Source organism: Miscanthus floridulus, chromosome 3 (assembly GCF_019320115.1).
Source record: "Miscanthus floridulus cultivar M001 chromosome 3, ASM1932011v1, whole genome shotgun sequence".
Classification (NCBI taxonomy): Eukaryota; Viridiplantae; Streptophyta; class Magnoliopsida; order Poales; family Poaceae; genus Miscanthus; species Miscanthus floridulus.
In genome coordinates, this window is record NC_089582.1 from 145,551,957 (window position 1) to 145,569,548 (window position 17,592).

Genomic DNA, 17,592 nt, shown 5'->3' on the forward strand with positions numbered 1-17,592 from the left:
TAGTGTCCAATCATAGTTTAATTAGGCTTAACAGATTCGTCTCGTGAATTTTGTCTAAACTGTGTAATTAGTTTTATTTTTTATTTATATTTAATGCTTCATGCATGCGTTAAAGATTTGATGTGACGAAGAATCTTGAAAAATTTTACAAAATTTTAGGAACTAAACAGGCACCTACTCCGATGCATACCATCCCTGATTTGCTACCACGTGTTCAGTATCATAGACCCAACGCTCTTAATTTTTCTGTGTCCACCTGCACTTATCTATAATTGACTTAGCCCATATAAGCTCACGAAAGGTGCTGTTAGATCCGTAAGACTAAACACGTGGCAGCAGATCGAGGGTGGTATGCACTGGAACATCGTGGATATATCCATCCAATTTTCTCTATCTCTCCACGAGCACACGGCTGCACGGATCAAGAAGGCGTACAACGGCTATAGGCAATAGCTGGCGCCGTACTGTACAGCACCACGCCACCAGACACCAGTTGCATGCGTTGAGCTAGGGAATCAATCGTATAGGTTGATCAAAACCAATGAGCTAGCTAGCTAGGCAGGCAGATAGGCCAACGTGCTGGTGTATATATATATATACAAGCAGATAACCCGCGCGTTGCGCGGGTAACAGTGTGGGAAAAAAATTTGTATTGCGTAAAAAAAAAAGCGTACTGTTCCTTAATGGATGAAGTACTGTTCATAGTAACCCGTTACTGTTCGTAGTATAATAGATGGGGTCCTGTTCATAAACCCGTTACTGTTCACCAAAGAACCACCTCGAGTTTACTGTGCAAAATCCGTTACTGTTCACCGAAACAACCACCTCGAGCTTACTGTGCCGATAACAGTGATATGTGAGAGGGACGGAAGTTGCGGCTTGCACGCTCTTTATATATATATGTATAGATATATACAACTACAAACACACATGTGTTACTGTTACATTGAGTACGTGTCACGGACCACTCGTTTCAGTAGGGGTTTGGACTAGTCCCCCCAATGGAAAACGGTGCAGTTCCCGTGCATCTGGATTTTGGAGGACGGAGGAGAAAACAAAAGAGTACGTACGTACGTGTTGTGTCACAGCCTTCCAAATAAGACTTTTTGTGCGAGAACAATAATCGCTTTCTTTCAAAACGTGACGTGGTTTTTAGTTTCATGCCAATTCAAACTTTTTCCTTCTTTGTTCCCAATTCATTCACTGCTAAGAACGACTTGGGTATTCGTGTGATAAATTCCTTTGAGTTCACTTGCTATTTTTATGAGAAATAAATAAAAATCAACAAGTCAATCTTGCAGATAATTATATTCTTGTTGGAGGAGATCCCGCAGGAAAAAAGTTTTGCTAATTTCAGTTTGCTCCCTTTGTCCATTTCATATGCGACTTGAGGACGAACCGAAACAAAATGTTTTTTTTCTTGTTTTTGAGCATTTCTTTTTTCTATCGAGCATAAACTTAATTTTTTTGTCTTTTTTTATTCTCAAAATGTGATGTGATTTTTAGTTTTATGCTAACTCAAACCTTTTCTAGCAGTGGATTTTATTATTATATACAAGATACGTTAATATCTACTCCCCATGTCCTAAAATAGAAGTCATTCTCGTTTCCCCATAAGTCAACTTTTTTTAACTTTGACCAATTATATATAAGAGAATATTAATATTTATAATATATAATTAATATCGTTAGATAGATCGTTGAATATACTTTCATAATAAATTTATTTGGAGATATAAATGTTGCATGCATTTTCTATAAACGTAGTCAAAGTTGAGAAAATTTGACCTACACCGCTACACGTATCCCATAGCGACCTCTATTTTGGCACGGAGGGAGTACAACACTAGATAAATGCATTATCAAGGTATATGTCATAAACATATGGTAGGTTTCACAAAAAAATAATATTCTTTTTTCGGATTTTTTAAAAAAAATATTCTATAGGTTGGTCTCTCTCTCTCTCTCTCTATATATATATATATATATATATATATAGACACACACACCTACTCGTTTCGTTGCAACTGTCCAATAAGCTAGGGTCGGGCATGTCCAAAGAAGAATGTACCTGGGTCGGTAGCGAGAAAGTAAACTAGTGCTTTCCAACTGAGCTGGATACATCATAGTCCTGGATACATACATACAGCAGGGGTTGCTCGCCTTGTTGAAACTAGTCCCCTTGCTGGCTCGGAAGCACCGGACCTATTCGTTTCACTCGAGAAAGTCATTTGCTTCACCGGTTCGATATGCGATATCAAAATCCTTTCCTTCCACGGATGCGACTAAAAAGAGAGTAGCTTCTCCTGCTCGCCTTGTTGAAACTAGTCATTTTGTTTCTGCTGTGGCTAGTTTATCGACTGCTCCAATTGTCCAATCTGTCCCAACAGAGTTAGGCATTCCTTCTGAGCTGGCTAGGGAGTCAATAGCAAGACCGGGTACAACAAGCCTATTAGAGAATGAAGTAGCTCGAGTTCGGGGTTATCTCTCCTTTACGAAATAGAGGTTCACTTCGACTTTACTACTTTCCAGCCAACGCACTCTACTCAAATTGAAGGAAATTGTTTGGCCCCTATTCTATTTATTTATTAAGGGAGGGTACTCATAATGTTGAATCACTGTTTTTCTTTCCTAATGTTCATCTCAAGCTGGCTTCGACATCTGGTTATCCAACAATCTCCTCCTTTTCTATCGCTTGCTCTCGTGCTTGTAACCGATGATTCACTTGTTTAACCTGACCTTGAGGAATCACTTCGCTCAGATGAAAGGTGTCGGGTACCTTAGAACGGGGTACCCCAAGCAAACATCAAACGGGTCGCTGAAATCCCATCTAAAAAATAAAGCTAGAAGGTAAGCCATGGGCCCCTCACCTGCCACGACCGAGCCCACTGGGCCCTCCTCCACCTCGCCTCGAGCCTTGAGCAGGAGGTCTCGGCATCCTGGAACAAACTCCGCCTCGCGCGAGGCTCCCCAGGGTAGGCCTCGGCAGGGGCGCCGTCTCCGTCTCGCCCGAGGCTCTCCAGGGAAGGCCTCGGCAGGGGGTACATTCTCCGTCTCGCACGAGGCCTCTCACGCGAGGCCTTGGCAAGGAGCCCGATCTCCGTCTCGCGCGAGGCCCTAGCCTCCGTGTCGCTCGAGGCCAGGTCGCCCGCAGCCCGTCACCTCCCGCCTCGACCGACCCTCCAGACAACGTGTCATGTCCCATTAATGCTTCAACCACTCCCGCAATCTCAGCCGGACGACGGCTCAACGCCACAGGATGGCCGACGCGACCCGAGGTCGCATCAGCGCCATGCCGGCCGGGACAGGACATGGCAGGGATTACCAGCCACTGTGTCCTAACGCTGTATCCACGATCAGCGCCATACCGGCTGGGACAGGGTACGGCGGGGATTACCGGCCACTGTGTCCTAACGCTGTGTCCACGATCGGCGCCATACCGGCTGGGACAGGGTACGACGGGGATTACAGGCCACTGTGTCCTAACACTGTACCCACGATCAGCCGCCCACTCGAAGCCTCGGCACTGTACACCAAGGTCTCGGCTATCTTGGGGTTCGTGCCTGTCGAGACCCCTCCACCACGGTGCAGCCTCGACATCGACCAAGTCTCGGCCTTGCGCGCAGTCCGTCCACAGTGGCTTGCACGTCCACCGCCGCACCCACTCCGAGGCAGTCCCGGGGCTCCCACGACGCACAGGATCTGACGGGACGGCCACGCCGCCCCAGTGCTCCAAGGACGGATCACTCCGACGACCACACCGCCATAGGAACAGGCTATAGGGCCCGGACACGTCGCTTCTGTTCACACGACACCGTATAGTTAGCTCATGTACCGTCCTAGTCCTCCCTTAGGCTATAAAAGGAAAGGACTTGGGCCGTTTTAGGGGGGGGGGAACACCTGGTAACATCCACACACACACGCACATCCCTGCCGCCTGAGAGCAACATCTCAAGCGGTCCGCACGACACCCTGCCGAGACCTAGGACCCGCTCCCTCTCTCCTTTAGCTTGTAACCCCCTACTACAAGCACCTCGGTGCAAGGAATACAAGATCGATCTCTCAGACTGGACGTAGGGCCTCGATTGCCTGAACCAGTATAAACCTTGTATCTCTTTGCATCACCATCCGGAATTGGGAGCACGTAGAACAAATTCACTGGTTGGTTGAGGACCCCCCGGTCCGAAACACCGACAGTTGGCGCGCCAGGTAGGGACCGCTGCGTGTCGTTTTTGTCATCCCAGCAGGTTTCGGATGGCAGACCCCATACGACCATTGCGTCTTAGCACCGTGGTTTGGTTTGGGAGCCTAGAGTTCATGTCTCTAGGGCATGAGTACGACATGGTGCTCCTCACTCCTCGAGCCCCACCGTCCGACAATGAAGTTACGCCCCGGCAGCCCAGGCGCGGGCGGCGTTCGGGCGGCCGCTCTCGCCACGCTCGCCAAGCACAGCACGAACAAGGCCACCCCGACGCTACGCGAATCCGGGGCGACACGCCACCCCCCACCGATATCCTACGACCAGCTGTTGGCACAGGGTCCCTGGCTGGGGACCTATCTAGCCTGAGCTTGGACAAAGGAAACTTGCCTGTGGCACGCAGCGATGCCCAGTCGTCATGCTCTGCTCCACCACTCCCTGAAGAGCCGACCCCGGCGGGGCAGAATCTGGAGGCGGCACCATCCCCATACCCCTTTGGGTTGAGAAATGCCGCCGCCTCTTACGCCTACGCTTACACTGCCGCTCATGAGCACCCCTCGGAACGCCGCCAGCGCTTCGCTCTCGACCTGAGCACCCACTCCGACTCCTTGGACGAGGACGAGGCATGGCCCGGGGTGGATTTCTCCGGACTCCACAACCCTGGGGCTTTGCGCCAGTTCTTGGCCGCAAGCGACTACTGCTTCGGCTACTCCGACTCCAACGACGAAGGCACCTACGACCCCACTCGTGAATGTTTTCATGTCGGGCTCGGGATGCCGAGGGCGGGCGAAGAGGACGAGGGGGCAGGTAGCCGTTCCCCGCTCCGCCCCGGCGCGGGTGTCGCTACACCTCTACGCGCCGTCCTGCCGGCCGCACGGAATGAGAACGTCGCTCTTGCGCGACCTCAGCGCCCAGACCTAGAATAGCTCCGTGAGCTCCAGGCCAAGGTCGAGCAAGACCAACTCCTTCTGCAGCAGCTTTGAGACTCTCTCGAACAAGAACAGCGAGGTCGCGGCGAAGGTGGGGGAGCCCGACGGAGGGCCCTCGACGTGCATCATCGCATCTATAACGACGAAGGGAGTGAGCAACCCCCGGTCTTCAATCGCGCTAGCCAGAACGTCATGGCTGCGGCAATGCTGGTTCGCGCAATGCCCGAGCCTTCTACCACGGAGGGGCGGCGGGTCCGCGGCGAGCTCCGAGATCTCCTAGAGACCGCCGCGGTTCAGCAGGCCGAGAGTTCCGCCTCCCGATGGCACGGGGGCATCTCGAACCTGCCCGCGGCACCGCCTCGGCAGGATAGGGAAGCCTCGGCTCGTCCCGAACCTGCTCGGGCACCGATAGCCCACAGGGTCCCCGTGCTCCTTGACCGCCTCGACAATCGACACGAGGTGCAGGGAGACCACGAGGTGGTTGGCCGACAACGACGCCACGACGGTGAAGGGCCCACCCGAGGCTACCATGTGCACCGAGGTGGCCGCTACGATAGCGAGGAAGACCGCAGTCCTTCTCCTGAGCCACCTGGCCCTCGAGTCTTTAGCAGAGCTATCCATGTCGCCCAGTTCCCGGCCCATTTTCGGCAACCAGCCAACCTCGCGAAATACAGCGGTGAGACCAACCCCAAACTCTGGCTTGCCGACTACCGCCTGGCCTGCCAGCTAGGTGGCGCGGATGATGACCTGCTCATCATCCGTAACCTCCCCTTGCTCTTGTTAGACTCGGCGCGAGCCTGGCTTGAGCACCTCCCTCCCTCACAAATCCACGACTGGCATGACTTGGTTAGGGTCTTCGTTGGGAATTTCCAGGGCACATACGTATGTCCCGGAAACTCCTGGGACCTTAAGAGTTGCCGCCAGAAACCAGGCGAGTCTCTCTGAGATTTCATCCGACGCTTCTCCAAGCAGTGCACCAAGTTGCCCAGCGTCGGCGACTTGGAGATCGTCCAGGCTTTCCTCTCTGGCACCACCTGCCGGGACCTAGTGTGGGAGCTAGGTCGGAACGTGCCACGCACCACTGCTGCGCTCCTCGACATCGCCACCAACTTTGCCTCGAGCGAGGAGGCCGTCGGTGCCATCTTCCCCGACAGCGACGCCAAGGGAAAACAGAGGGACGAGGCCCCCGACGCCTCGGCCTCCAACCTCCCTAAGAGAAAGAAAAAGGGGCGCCTAGGGAAGCAGGAGGTCATGGAGGATGATCTGGTCGGGGCCGTAGAACGCAAGAATCCCCGAGGCCCCAAAGGCCCTAGGCCTTTTGACGACATGCTCAAGAAACCATGCCCTTATCACCAAGGAACGGTCAAGCACGCCCTCGAGGATTGCTCCATGCTGCGACGTTACTACGCCAGGCTCGGGCTCCACGACGACGATGCCAAGCAGAAGGGCGCCGGCGACCAGGACGAGGACAAGGACGACGGGTTCCCCGAGGTACGCAACGCCTTCATGATCTTCGGCGGGCCCTCGGCATGCCTTATGGCGCGGCAGTGCAAGAGGGAACGCCGAGAAGTCTTCTCGGTCAAGGTAGCCACCCCCTAGTACCTTGACTGGTCTCGAGAGGTGATCACCTTCGATCGAGATGACCACCCTGACCATGTTCCGAATCCCGGGCAGTACCCACTGGTTGTCGACCCGATCATTGGCAACACCCGACTCTCCAAGGTGTTGATGGACGGAGGCAGCGGCCTCAACATCCTCTACGCCAACACCCTGGAGCTCTTAGAGATCGACCGGTCGAGGCTCCGAGGCGATGTCGCACTCTTCCACGGCATCATGCCAGGGAAGCGCACGCGACCCCTTGGGCGCATCGACCTTCCTGTCTGCTTCGGCACCCCCTCCAACTACCGCAAGGAAGTCCTCACCTTCGAGGTAGTCGGATTTGGGGGAGCCTACCACGCCATTCTGGGGCGGCCGTGCTACGCCAAGTTCATGGCAGTGCCCAACTATACCTACCTCAAGCTCAAGATGCCAGGCCCTGGCGGTGTCATCACGATTGAGTCCACGTACGAACATGCATATGACTGCGACGTTGAATGCATCGAGTACGCCGAGGCTCTTGCGGAGGCCGAGACCCTCATCGCCCACCTCGACCAACTCAGTGGCGAGGTGCCTAACTCCAAGCGTCGCGCGGGGGTGTTCGAGCCCGCGGAAACCATCAAACTCATCCCGGTCGACCCCGCCTGCCCCGACGACCGGGCACTGAGGATCAGCGCCACCCTCGACATCAAATAGGAAGCCGTGCTCATCGACTTCCTCCGTGCGAATGCCGACATATTTGCATGGAGTCCCTCGAACATGCTGGGCATACCGAGGGAAGTCGCCGAGCACGCCTTGGATGTCCGAGCCGGCTCTAGACCGGTGAGGCAATGCCTGCGCCGCTTCGACGAGGAAAAGCGTAGGGCCATCGGTGAGGAGGTGCAGAAACTGCTGGCAGCCGGGTTCATCAAGGAAGTATCCCACCCGGAGTGGTTGGCTAACCCCGTGTTAGTTAGGAAGAAAAATGGGAAATGGAGGATGTGTGTAGACTATACCGGTTTGAACAAAGCCTATCCAAAAGTCCCCTTCCCATTACCCCGAATCGATTAGATCGTTGACTCCACTGCGGGATGCGAAACCCTGTCTTTCCTTGATGCGTATTCAGGTTACCATCAAATCAAGATGAAAGAGTCCGACCAGCTCGCGACTTCTTTCATCACACCATTCGGCATGTACTGCTATGTGACGATGCCCTTCGGCCTCAGAAACGCCGATGCCACGTACCAGCGGTGCATGACCCAGGTCTTTGGTGACAACATTGGGCGGACCGTCGAGGCCTACGTAGACGACATCGTGGTCAAGACCAGAAAGGCCGAGGGTCTCATCGACGACTTGACAATAACCTTCAAATGCCTTAGAGAGAAGGGCATCAAGCTCAATCCCGAGAAGTGTGTGTTCGGGGTTCCCCGAGGCATGCTCTTGGGATTCATAGTCTCGAAATGCGGCATCGAAGCCAACCTAGAGAAGGTCTCGGCCATAATCGGCATGGGACCAATCAGGGACCTCAAGGGAGTACAGAGGGTCATGGGATGCCTTGCGGCCCTGAGCCGATTCATCTCGCGCCTCGGCGAAAAAGGTTTGCCTCTGTACCGACTCTTGAGAAAATCCGAGCGTTTTTCCTGGACTCCTGAGGCCGAAGAAGCCCTCGACAGACTCAAAGCATAGCTCACGAATACTCCCATCCTGATACCCCTGGCCATGGACGAGACCCTCTTGCTCTACGTCGCCGCAACGACCCAAGTGGTCAGCGCCGCCGTAGTAGTAGAGAGGCAGGAAGAGGGGCACACTATGCCCACCCAACGACCTGTTTATTTCATCAGCGAGGTGCTCTCCGAGACCAAAGCACGCTACCCAATGTCCAGAAGCTGGTCTAGGCCGTGGTCCTGGCCCGGCGCAAACTGCGTCACTACTTCGAGTCGCACCCAGTGACTGTGGTATCATCTTTCCCCCTGGGCGAAATAGTTCATAACCGGGAGGCCTCGGGCAGGATAGCCAAATGGGCTGTCGAGCTTATGGGGGAAACCTTGACCTTTGCGCCTCGAAAGGCGATCAAGTCTCAGGTCTTGGCCGATTTCGTGGCTGAATGGACAGATACCCAACTGCCACCCACTCAAATTCAGACGGAATACTGGACCCTGTACTTCGATGGATCCCTGATGAAGACCGGGGCAGGCACGGGTCTGCTCTTCATTTCGCCCCTCGGAGTACACATGCGCTACATGGTGCGGCTCCATTTCGCCGCCTCCAACAACGTGGCCGAATACGAGGCCCTCATCAACGGCTTATAAGTCGCCATCGAACTTGGGGCACGACGCCTCGATGTCCGAGGCGACTCATGGCTTGTCATAGATCAAGTAATGAAGGAGTCAAACTACCTCGACCCCAAAATGGAGGCTTACTGCAAGCTGGTACGATGCCTAGAAGACAAGTTCGATGGCCTCGAGCTAAATCACGTCGCGCGGAAGTACAACGAGGCCGCCGACAAGCTAGCAAAGATGGCCTTAGCACGGGTCCTGGTCCCCCCAAACGTCTTCGCCAGAGACCTCCACAAACCTTCCATTGGATACACCTCGGCAACAGAGGAGGGCCCACCTATGGAACCCGAACCGATGCTCGACGCCCCCTCTGCTGCCGAGACCCCCTCGACCAAGCCTGAGGTCATGGAAGTCAGCGCCGAGCCTCCACGGACTGATCAGGACGCGGATTGGCGAGTCCCGTTCCTCGATTGGCTCGATCGGGAGGAGCTTCCTGACGACAAAACCGAAGCACGACGGCTTGCGCGGTGAGCCAAGACCTACGCCCTCTACAACAGCGAATTGTACAGGTGAGGTCCCTCAGGTGTCCTCCAACGGTGTATCAGTTCCGAAGCGGGCCAAGCCCTGCTTTGGGACTTACACGCGGGCGCCTGCGGGCACCATGCGGCGCCTCGGACGCTCGTAGGGAACGCTTTTCGCCAAGGGTTCTACTGGCCGACGACAGTCGCTGACGCTACCAAGCTGGTACGCTCCTACGAAGGATGCCAGTACTATGCCCGACAAACACATCTCCCGGCCCTGGCCCTGCAAACCATCCCCATCACATGGCCATTCGCCATGTGGGGTCTCAACATGGTCGGGCCTCTGCAAAAGGCCCCCGGGGGCTTCACCCATCTATTGGTATCAATCGACAAGTTCTCCAAATGGATCGAGGCTCGTCTGATCAATCGAATCAAATCTGAGCAGGCGGTGCTATTCTTCACTGACATCATCCACAGGTTTGGGGTCCCCAACACCATCATCACCGACAACGGGACGCAGTTCACCGGCAAAAGGTTCCTGACATTTTGCGACGACCACCACATCCGTGTGGCCTGGTCGGCCGTAGGACACCCAAGGACCAATGGCCAAGTAGAGCGTGCCAACGGCATGATCCTACAAGGCCTCAAGCCAAGGATTCACAACCGATTGAAAAAGTTTGGCAAAAAATGGCTCGCCGAGCTCCCGTCGGTCATCTGGAGCCTGAGGAACACCCCAAGCCGAGCCACGGGATTCACGCCTTTCTTCCTAGTCTATGGGGCCGAGGCCATCCTCCCCACCGACTTGGAATATGGTTCCCCGAGGCTGCAAGCCTATAATGAACAAAGTAACCGCACCACCCGAGAGGATGCCCTTAATCAACTGGAGGAAGCCCGAGACGTCGCGCTACTACACTCGGCCAAATACCAGCAGAGCCTGTGGCGCTATCAGGCCCGATGCGTCCGAGGCCGAGACTTGAAGGTAGGCGACCTGGTGTTGAGGCTAGCACAGAGCAACAAGGGTCGCCACAAGCTGACCCCGCCATGGGAAGGACCATACATCATTGCCCGAGTGCTGAAGCCCGGGACCTACAAACTGGCCAACGAGAAGGGCGAAGTCTTCACCAACGCTTGGAACATAGAACAGCTACGTCGCTTTTATCCCTAAATTTCCAAGCATTGTATATATCGTTTCTCGAAGTACAATTAAAAAGCGTTCTTTAGTTCGTCTAACTTTTCGAGAAACCCCCCGAGCCCATCGTAGGCCTCGGCAATACAGTAACACGGCAAGGGAAACTCGATTCTGCCTCGGTAGAACCAATCCTCCCTCGGGGGCTAGATAGGGGACCCCTCCCTAGGCGTCCCCTAGGTCCCATGCACCATTCTTCAGTTGTTTTTCACAAAAAATCCTACGCCAAGTCCCTAGCAGGCTCTGACGAATTAGTTGTAAAAACCCCTCGGACCAAGGTCTGTTTCCTAAGCAAGAGGCTGGTAGAGTCGCGAGACGGCCTACGCCTCCGGGCTACGGCACTCCCTCACTACCTCTCGCTCAAGGGACGGCTTAGGCCCCAAGGGGGTGTTTTGCAAACGAAATCCGATCAGGAGCGACAGAGGGCAGAGGCTCGGAAACATAAGAAAAACAACTAGGAAACACAAGTACTTCAAAAGTAAAGGCCTCGACGGCCACAAGCGTTACGATACAAAAAAATAACCCCTGTTCTATTTTTACATAGCCCCCGGGGCCCAGATCAAGGCTCAGGGCCTTCAGCACTGGCAGATGGTAGGGGAGGAACCACCTCCTCTTCGAAGAGCGTCGCCAGCGCTGTGCCAGGGCCTTCCGCCGCTTCCATCAGCTTCGCCACCGCCGCGTCGGCCTCCTCGTCATCATCAGGCAGAACATAGCCATCACTGATGGCCGGGAGGTCGACACCAAGGTAGTGAGAGGAGAAGACGGCCAGCGCCCACTTAACACCTGTGTGCAGTGCCCCTCGGAGTCGCTCGCGCATCTGGCTGCTCAGCGCAATCAAGCGGCTCCCAAGGGAGCTGCCTGATTGAACCCCCTCGACCTCCAAGGCCTCGCAGGCGGAAAGGGCAGCACACTTCAGCGCCTCGTGCTCCCCGATCTCGGTCTCGAGCACCGTCTGCACCGCGCTGGAAGCCTCGGCGGCCCAAATGATCTCCGCCTCCGACTCTGCACCATGGAAAATGGAATGAAGTCGAGCGAGAGAAAGGACAACCTAAGTTGGGGACAGAAGCCCACGGAACTCACCCTTGGCCTTCTGCTCCTAGCGACGGGTCTCGGCTTGATAGGCCTCGGCCTTCTCCTTCAACCGTTGGGCCTCAAACCTAGAGGCCTTGGCCGCCCTGGAAGCCTCACTTCCCAGCCCTGCGTCATACAAGGAAGTCAGGGAGCAAACATAAGGAAAAGGAAACAAAACAAGGGGACTAGAACTCACCCTCAACCACCCCCTTCAAAACCATAGCCTCGATTTGTGAGGCCTCAACCGCAGCGAGGGCCTCGTTCAGAGCGCCTTTGGTCAACCGGTGCGCACTCTCCTCTGCCCCCAGCTGCCCGGCGAGGGCCTTGCCCAAGGCCGTCACCTCTTCGGCCCAGGACCTGAAGGCATCCCGATCGCTTACCGCGCGGGTAAGCTCCTCCTCCAGCTCCTTGACCCGCGCCGCTAAAGGAGCGAGCTGCGTCTGGACCACGGCCGCCTCGACCTTCGCATTGGCATAGCGAAGGCGGAGGTCCTCCACCTCCGCGCTTTGCGCCGACAGAAGCTCGTTAGCGTCGGCAAGAAGGCCCTTCTGTCGGTGAAGCTAGTCCCAGACGCCCCTCTCCCGCCGGAGAAAGACCGACTTCCCAAGCGACCGGGTCTCGAGCTCCTGGGGAAGCAGAGCGAGGGTCATTGGTCGCAACAAAATCAGGAAAGTAAACGTCGCGCGAGAAAGGAAAACACGAACCTGGGCGACTCCGGGCAGTTCATCGGCCACCACGGATAGCGCTGTCCGTAGCGACCGCTCCGCCAGCTGGCGGTACTGCTTGAAGGTGTTCCAGCGCCCGCCCTCGGCCGCATCCTCAAGGGCGAACAGAGGCTCCCCCTCAGGGTCGTCCTGGCTCCGCCACAGTACCCGCGGGTGATCCCACCCACGAGGCTCGGGCTAGACCCACACGAGGGCCGAGCTTCCCTCATCCAAGAGTGGCGCTGGCTGCTCCACGGCATCGGTCTCCTCGGCGTCGATGACCTCCCGCGCCCAGGAAGTATCATCGGAGGAGATCGGATAGACCACCGCCTCCCGGGCGCTCCCTCGCAACAACGGCGGGCCCTGAACCAAGGGCACCACCGAGGCCTCCGCCGCCTGCATCTCCGCCTCCTGCACAGATGGCCTCGCCGCCATCACGACGGTCTTGGTGACCTCGGGGGCTCCGGCCTCTACAATTACGGCTTCGGCGGTCTCGGGGGCTCTGGCCTCCGCCATCGTAGCCTCGGCAGACGCAGAGACACCGACCACAGCCACCGCGGTCTCGGCGGTCGCAGGCGCCGTAGCCTCTGTCGCCTCAGCCTTGGAGACCCCGGGGGCCTCAGCAACAAAGGGCACGCCAGCCCCATCCGACTCGTGAGCCTCGCCCCCACGAGGCGGAAGCACTCCCTCCCTTGTCTGTGTAGGGGCCGCCTCGGCAGCCCCTCCTTGGGCGGCCGGCCCCTTTGGGTCGACCCTCGCTGACGCCGCGCCACGTTGGATAGCGGCTTGTGCCTCCGCCACCCAGTGTGCGGAGGAGCCGGGGCTCGCCTTAAGCGCCTTAAGGGGCGCCAAGGGGAGGTCGTCCGTAGGCCGCTTCCGACTAAGGAAAATTAACCTACAGGGTCAGCGCAAAACTAAAAAAAGCAACTGGAAAACACCACGACCCTGCCAAGAATACACTTGCCTTGATCGGGGCGGCCCCCACTTCACCACGGCAAACCTCATCCGCAGCGGCGGAGGCGGCGGCAGAGGCGTCGCCTCCGTATCCATCGACGCCGGTCGGCCTTCAGCGGACCCTGGTGCCCCTTCGATCCTCTGCAAGGGCGGTGGCGTCGCCTCCACCGCCACCCGCTCCACCACGGTCGCTGAGCCTACCGGGCTGACGGTGCGTTTGCCTAACGCCCGCGCCTCGGGCGTGTCGGCCTAGGCCCCGGAGCGGGCAACTGCCGGCCCCGGGTCTGCTTCTCCTCCCCTTCCCGGGGGTGCCGGGCTGCTTGCCGACACCCCGGGCGCCACCTCCGCGACATCAGGAAGGTGGTCCAGGGGACCTCGCCCTCCCTCGACCTTGTCGTCCCCATCCAAGGCCTCCGTCGACAACGACGTCGACAGGGATTTCTCCAGCGGAAGACCGTCCTTCCGTTGTTGACGGCGGCGCTTATCCAGCTCCTCACGCGCGAGGATGTGCTTCGTGCGCTTCGCCGCCTTGGCGTCCTTTCGCCTCTTCTGCGCATCGGCGTGAGCGCGGTTGACCGCTCGCCGCCCTGCGTCCTCGGGAACGGGCGGTGGAGAGGAGCGCACGTCCCTCATCCCCTGAAGGAACGACAAACGCACACAAGGGGACAAGGGGTAAGGGGAGACTGAGGAGGTTCAGAGGCTACAGCGGCGCGCGACTTACCAGCGAAAGGAACCCCCACGATGGCCGCATCGCGATAGGGGTCAAGTTGCCGCCCCTCAGCTTCGCCTCTACCGTCTCCCCCACCCGACGAAGAATCTCCTCCTCAGAAAGGACAGAGGAGGACATCCGGGTGCCCTCAATGGGCTCACCCGGCTTCATCTCGAACAGCCGCCGCCGCCGAGCCATCAGCGGCAGCACCCTCCGGCGGTGGAACGCGGCCACAACCACAGCCACGGTGAGGCCGTGGCCCCGCAGCCTCGCCAGCCCCTCTAGGAGCGGCTCCAGCTTGGGCTGGTCGACCTTCAGGACGCCCTACTTCCACTTCTCCGGGCAACTCCCCACAATCTGCCCGGTGTAGGGGGGAAGCCCTCCGTCGTTGTTACAAAGGTAAAACCAACTCGTGTACCACCGGCGGTTGGAGGACACGAGTTGGGCCGGGATGTAGAGGTGCAGGCGGTCCTGACGCACTTGGAGAGTGCAGCCTCTGGCCCTCGCCGCCTTCCTCTTACCCGACGTGCCCGTCGGCTTTGTAGTATGCCCCGCCCGGAACAGATGGAGCCACAACTCCCAATGGGGAGCGATCCCTAAATACCCCTCGCAGATGGCAACAAAGATAGCCGACTGAGCGATGGAGTTGGGATTAAAATTGTGGAGCTCCACGCCGTAGTAGTGCGTGAGCGCCCACATGAACCGGGACGCTGGGACGCCGAGGCCGCGCTCGTGGAAGGAGACGAAGCTTACGACGTAGCCGTCGTGAGGCCTCGGCTCTGGCTCGCCGTACGGAGCAATCCACTCCGGCCTAGTGGAGTCAGTCACCGGGTGGAGGAGCCCACCGTCGACAAGCGACTGGAGCATCTCCTCGGTGACGTCCGACGGATCCCAGGGGTCCGCCTCGACAACAACGATGTCACCGGCCATGGGTGCGATGGAGGAATCAGGTGCGGTGGTGAGTCTTTTCTCTCCCTCCCACGCTCTCGCTTTTTTCTCGCTTCGTCCCTAGGCTCGTTCTTCCTCCTCTCCTTCTCGGCACTCGCTGCTCTAGCGACGGCTCGGCGGGGGCGACGCTAATGCAGGCAAGGTAAGACGAGGAGGGGCAAAACTCCCCGGGTATTTATGCAGGGAGGAGGCGAAACGAGCGGGCGATGAAATCGGGGAAGTTTCCCCCCAATCCGGCGCGGTTAACCACAAGCCGATTTCGCCGGCCCACACGCCCACGTCTCCCGCATTAAATGCAAGGACGGTTACGTCCCATCCACCATGCCATGCTTGGCCACTATGGCAGCAGGTGTCATTTCGACTCCCAATGAAATTGCCTCAAAAGGCGCGCCGCTCGTACCAAGCCATTAGGGAAGATATTCCCTGCGGCCTATTCCTTTCGTATGAAGGAATCTGGCTCTGAACCTATTACGATCCAGGGGTTCGAAGGCTGGGCCCCAAAGGGTTTCGACAGCCGACCCAGGATAATAGAGTCAGGGACGACCGCGGGCGAGCCCATACAGGGCCGAGGCCCAAGCAAGCGAAACGCTTGGGACGCCCAAAGTTGTGTCCGAGACCAGAGGAAAGTCTCCGAATGGGATCCCACCGTAGGGAGGCACCGAGCCACCGAGGCCTAGCGAACGGCCTCGGCACCCACTAGAGACATCCTCTGGTACTCTTGGAGTGTGTCTCTAGACCGCTAGCCATCCCCTAGCGAACGGGGTACGGGCCTCCACTCGGACTACCCGATAACAGCTCACCGGAAGTGCCACCGCTCGTGCCCATCGAGGGTAGCGAGGCACATTCCACCCCTCCTTCCGAGCGAAAAGGAAGCGTGAGGGTCACACAAAAAGTCAGGGGAACCCCCGACGGCCTTCTCGCTTTATGTAGAGGCTAGGGGGCTCTTCCTGCAACCTTGCCGAGACCCAGCGACCCCAGCTCGCACTCAAAGGGGCTCAGCAAAACAACCCCTCCTTCCGAGCGAAAAGGAAGCATGAGGGTCGTACAAAAAGACAGGGGAGTCCCTGATGGCCCTCTCACCCTGTGCAGAGGCTAGGGGGCTCTTCCTACAAATACGCCGAGACCCCACAACTCGGGCCCATGCCCAAAAAGGGCCTCGGCAAACAAACCCTCACGCGCGAGGGGCGTATAAAAAGTCAGGGGAACTCCCGACGGCCCTCTCGCTCTGCGCAGAGGCTAGGGGCTCTTCCTGCAACCTTGTCGAGACCAGAATGGGCTCGGCAAACAAACCCTCTGTTCGAACGAAAAGGATACGTGAGGGGCGAATGAAAAAGTCAGGGGACCCCCGACCGTCCTCTTGCTCCAGGCGGAGGCTCGAGGGCTCCTCTTGCACCCAAAAACCAAGACAAACGGTTCAAAGCCATGTGTCGGTGTTTTAGACCGGGGGGTCCTCAACCAACCAGTGAATTTGTTCTGCGTGCTCCCGATTCCGGATGGTGATGCAAAGAGACACAAGGTTTATACTGGTTCAGGCAATCGAGGCCCTACGTCCAGTCTGAGAGATCGATCTTGTATTCCTTGCACCGAGGTGCTCGTAGTAGGGGGTTACAAGCTAAAGGAGAGAGGGAGCGGGTCCCAGGTCTCGGCAGGGTGTCGTGCGGACCGCTTGAGACGTTGCTCTCAGGCGGCAGGGATGTGCGTGTGTGTGTGGATGTTACCAGGTGTTCCCCCCCTAAAACAGCCCAAGTCCTTTCCTTTTATAGCCTAAGGGAGGACTAGGACGGTACATGAGCTAACTATATGGTGCCGTGTGAACAGAGGCGGCGTGTCCGGGCCCTATAGCCTGTTCCTGTGGCGGTGTGGTCGTCGGAGCGATCCATCCTTGGAGCACTAGGGCGGCATGGCCGTCCCATCAGATCCTGTGCGTCGTGGGAGCCCCGGGACTGCCTCGGAGTGGGTGCGGTGGTGGACGTGCAAGCCACTGTGGACGGACTGCGCGCGAGGCCGAGACTTGGTCGGTGTCGAGGCTGCACCGTGGTGGAGGGGTCTCGGTAGGCACGAACCCCAAGATAGCCAAGACCTTGGTGTACAGTGCCGAGGCTTCGAGTGGGCGGCTGATCGTGGGTACAGTGTTAGGACACAGTGGCCTGTAATCCCCGCCGTACCCTGTCCCAGCCGGTATGGCGCCGATCGTGGACACAGCGTTAGGACACAGTGGCCGGTAATCCCCGCCGTACCCTGTCCTAGCCGGTATGGCACTGATCGTGGATATAGCGTTAGGACATAGTGGCTGGTAATCCCTGCCATGTCCTGTCCCGGCCGGCATGGTGCTGATGCGACCTCGGGTCGCGTCGGCCATCCTGTGGCATTGAGCCGTCGTCCGGCTGAGATTGCGGGAGTGGTTGAAGCATTAATGGGACATGACACGTTGTCTGGAGGGTCGGTCGAGGCGGGGGTGACGGGCTGCGGGCGACCCGGCCTTGAGCGACACGGAGGCTGGGGCCTCGCGCGAGACGGAGAT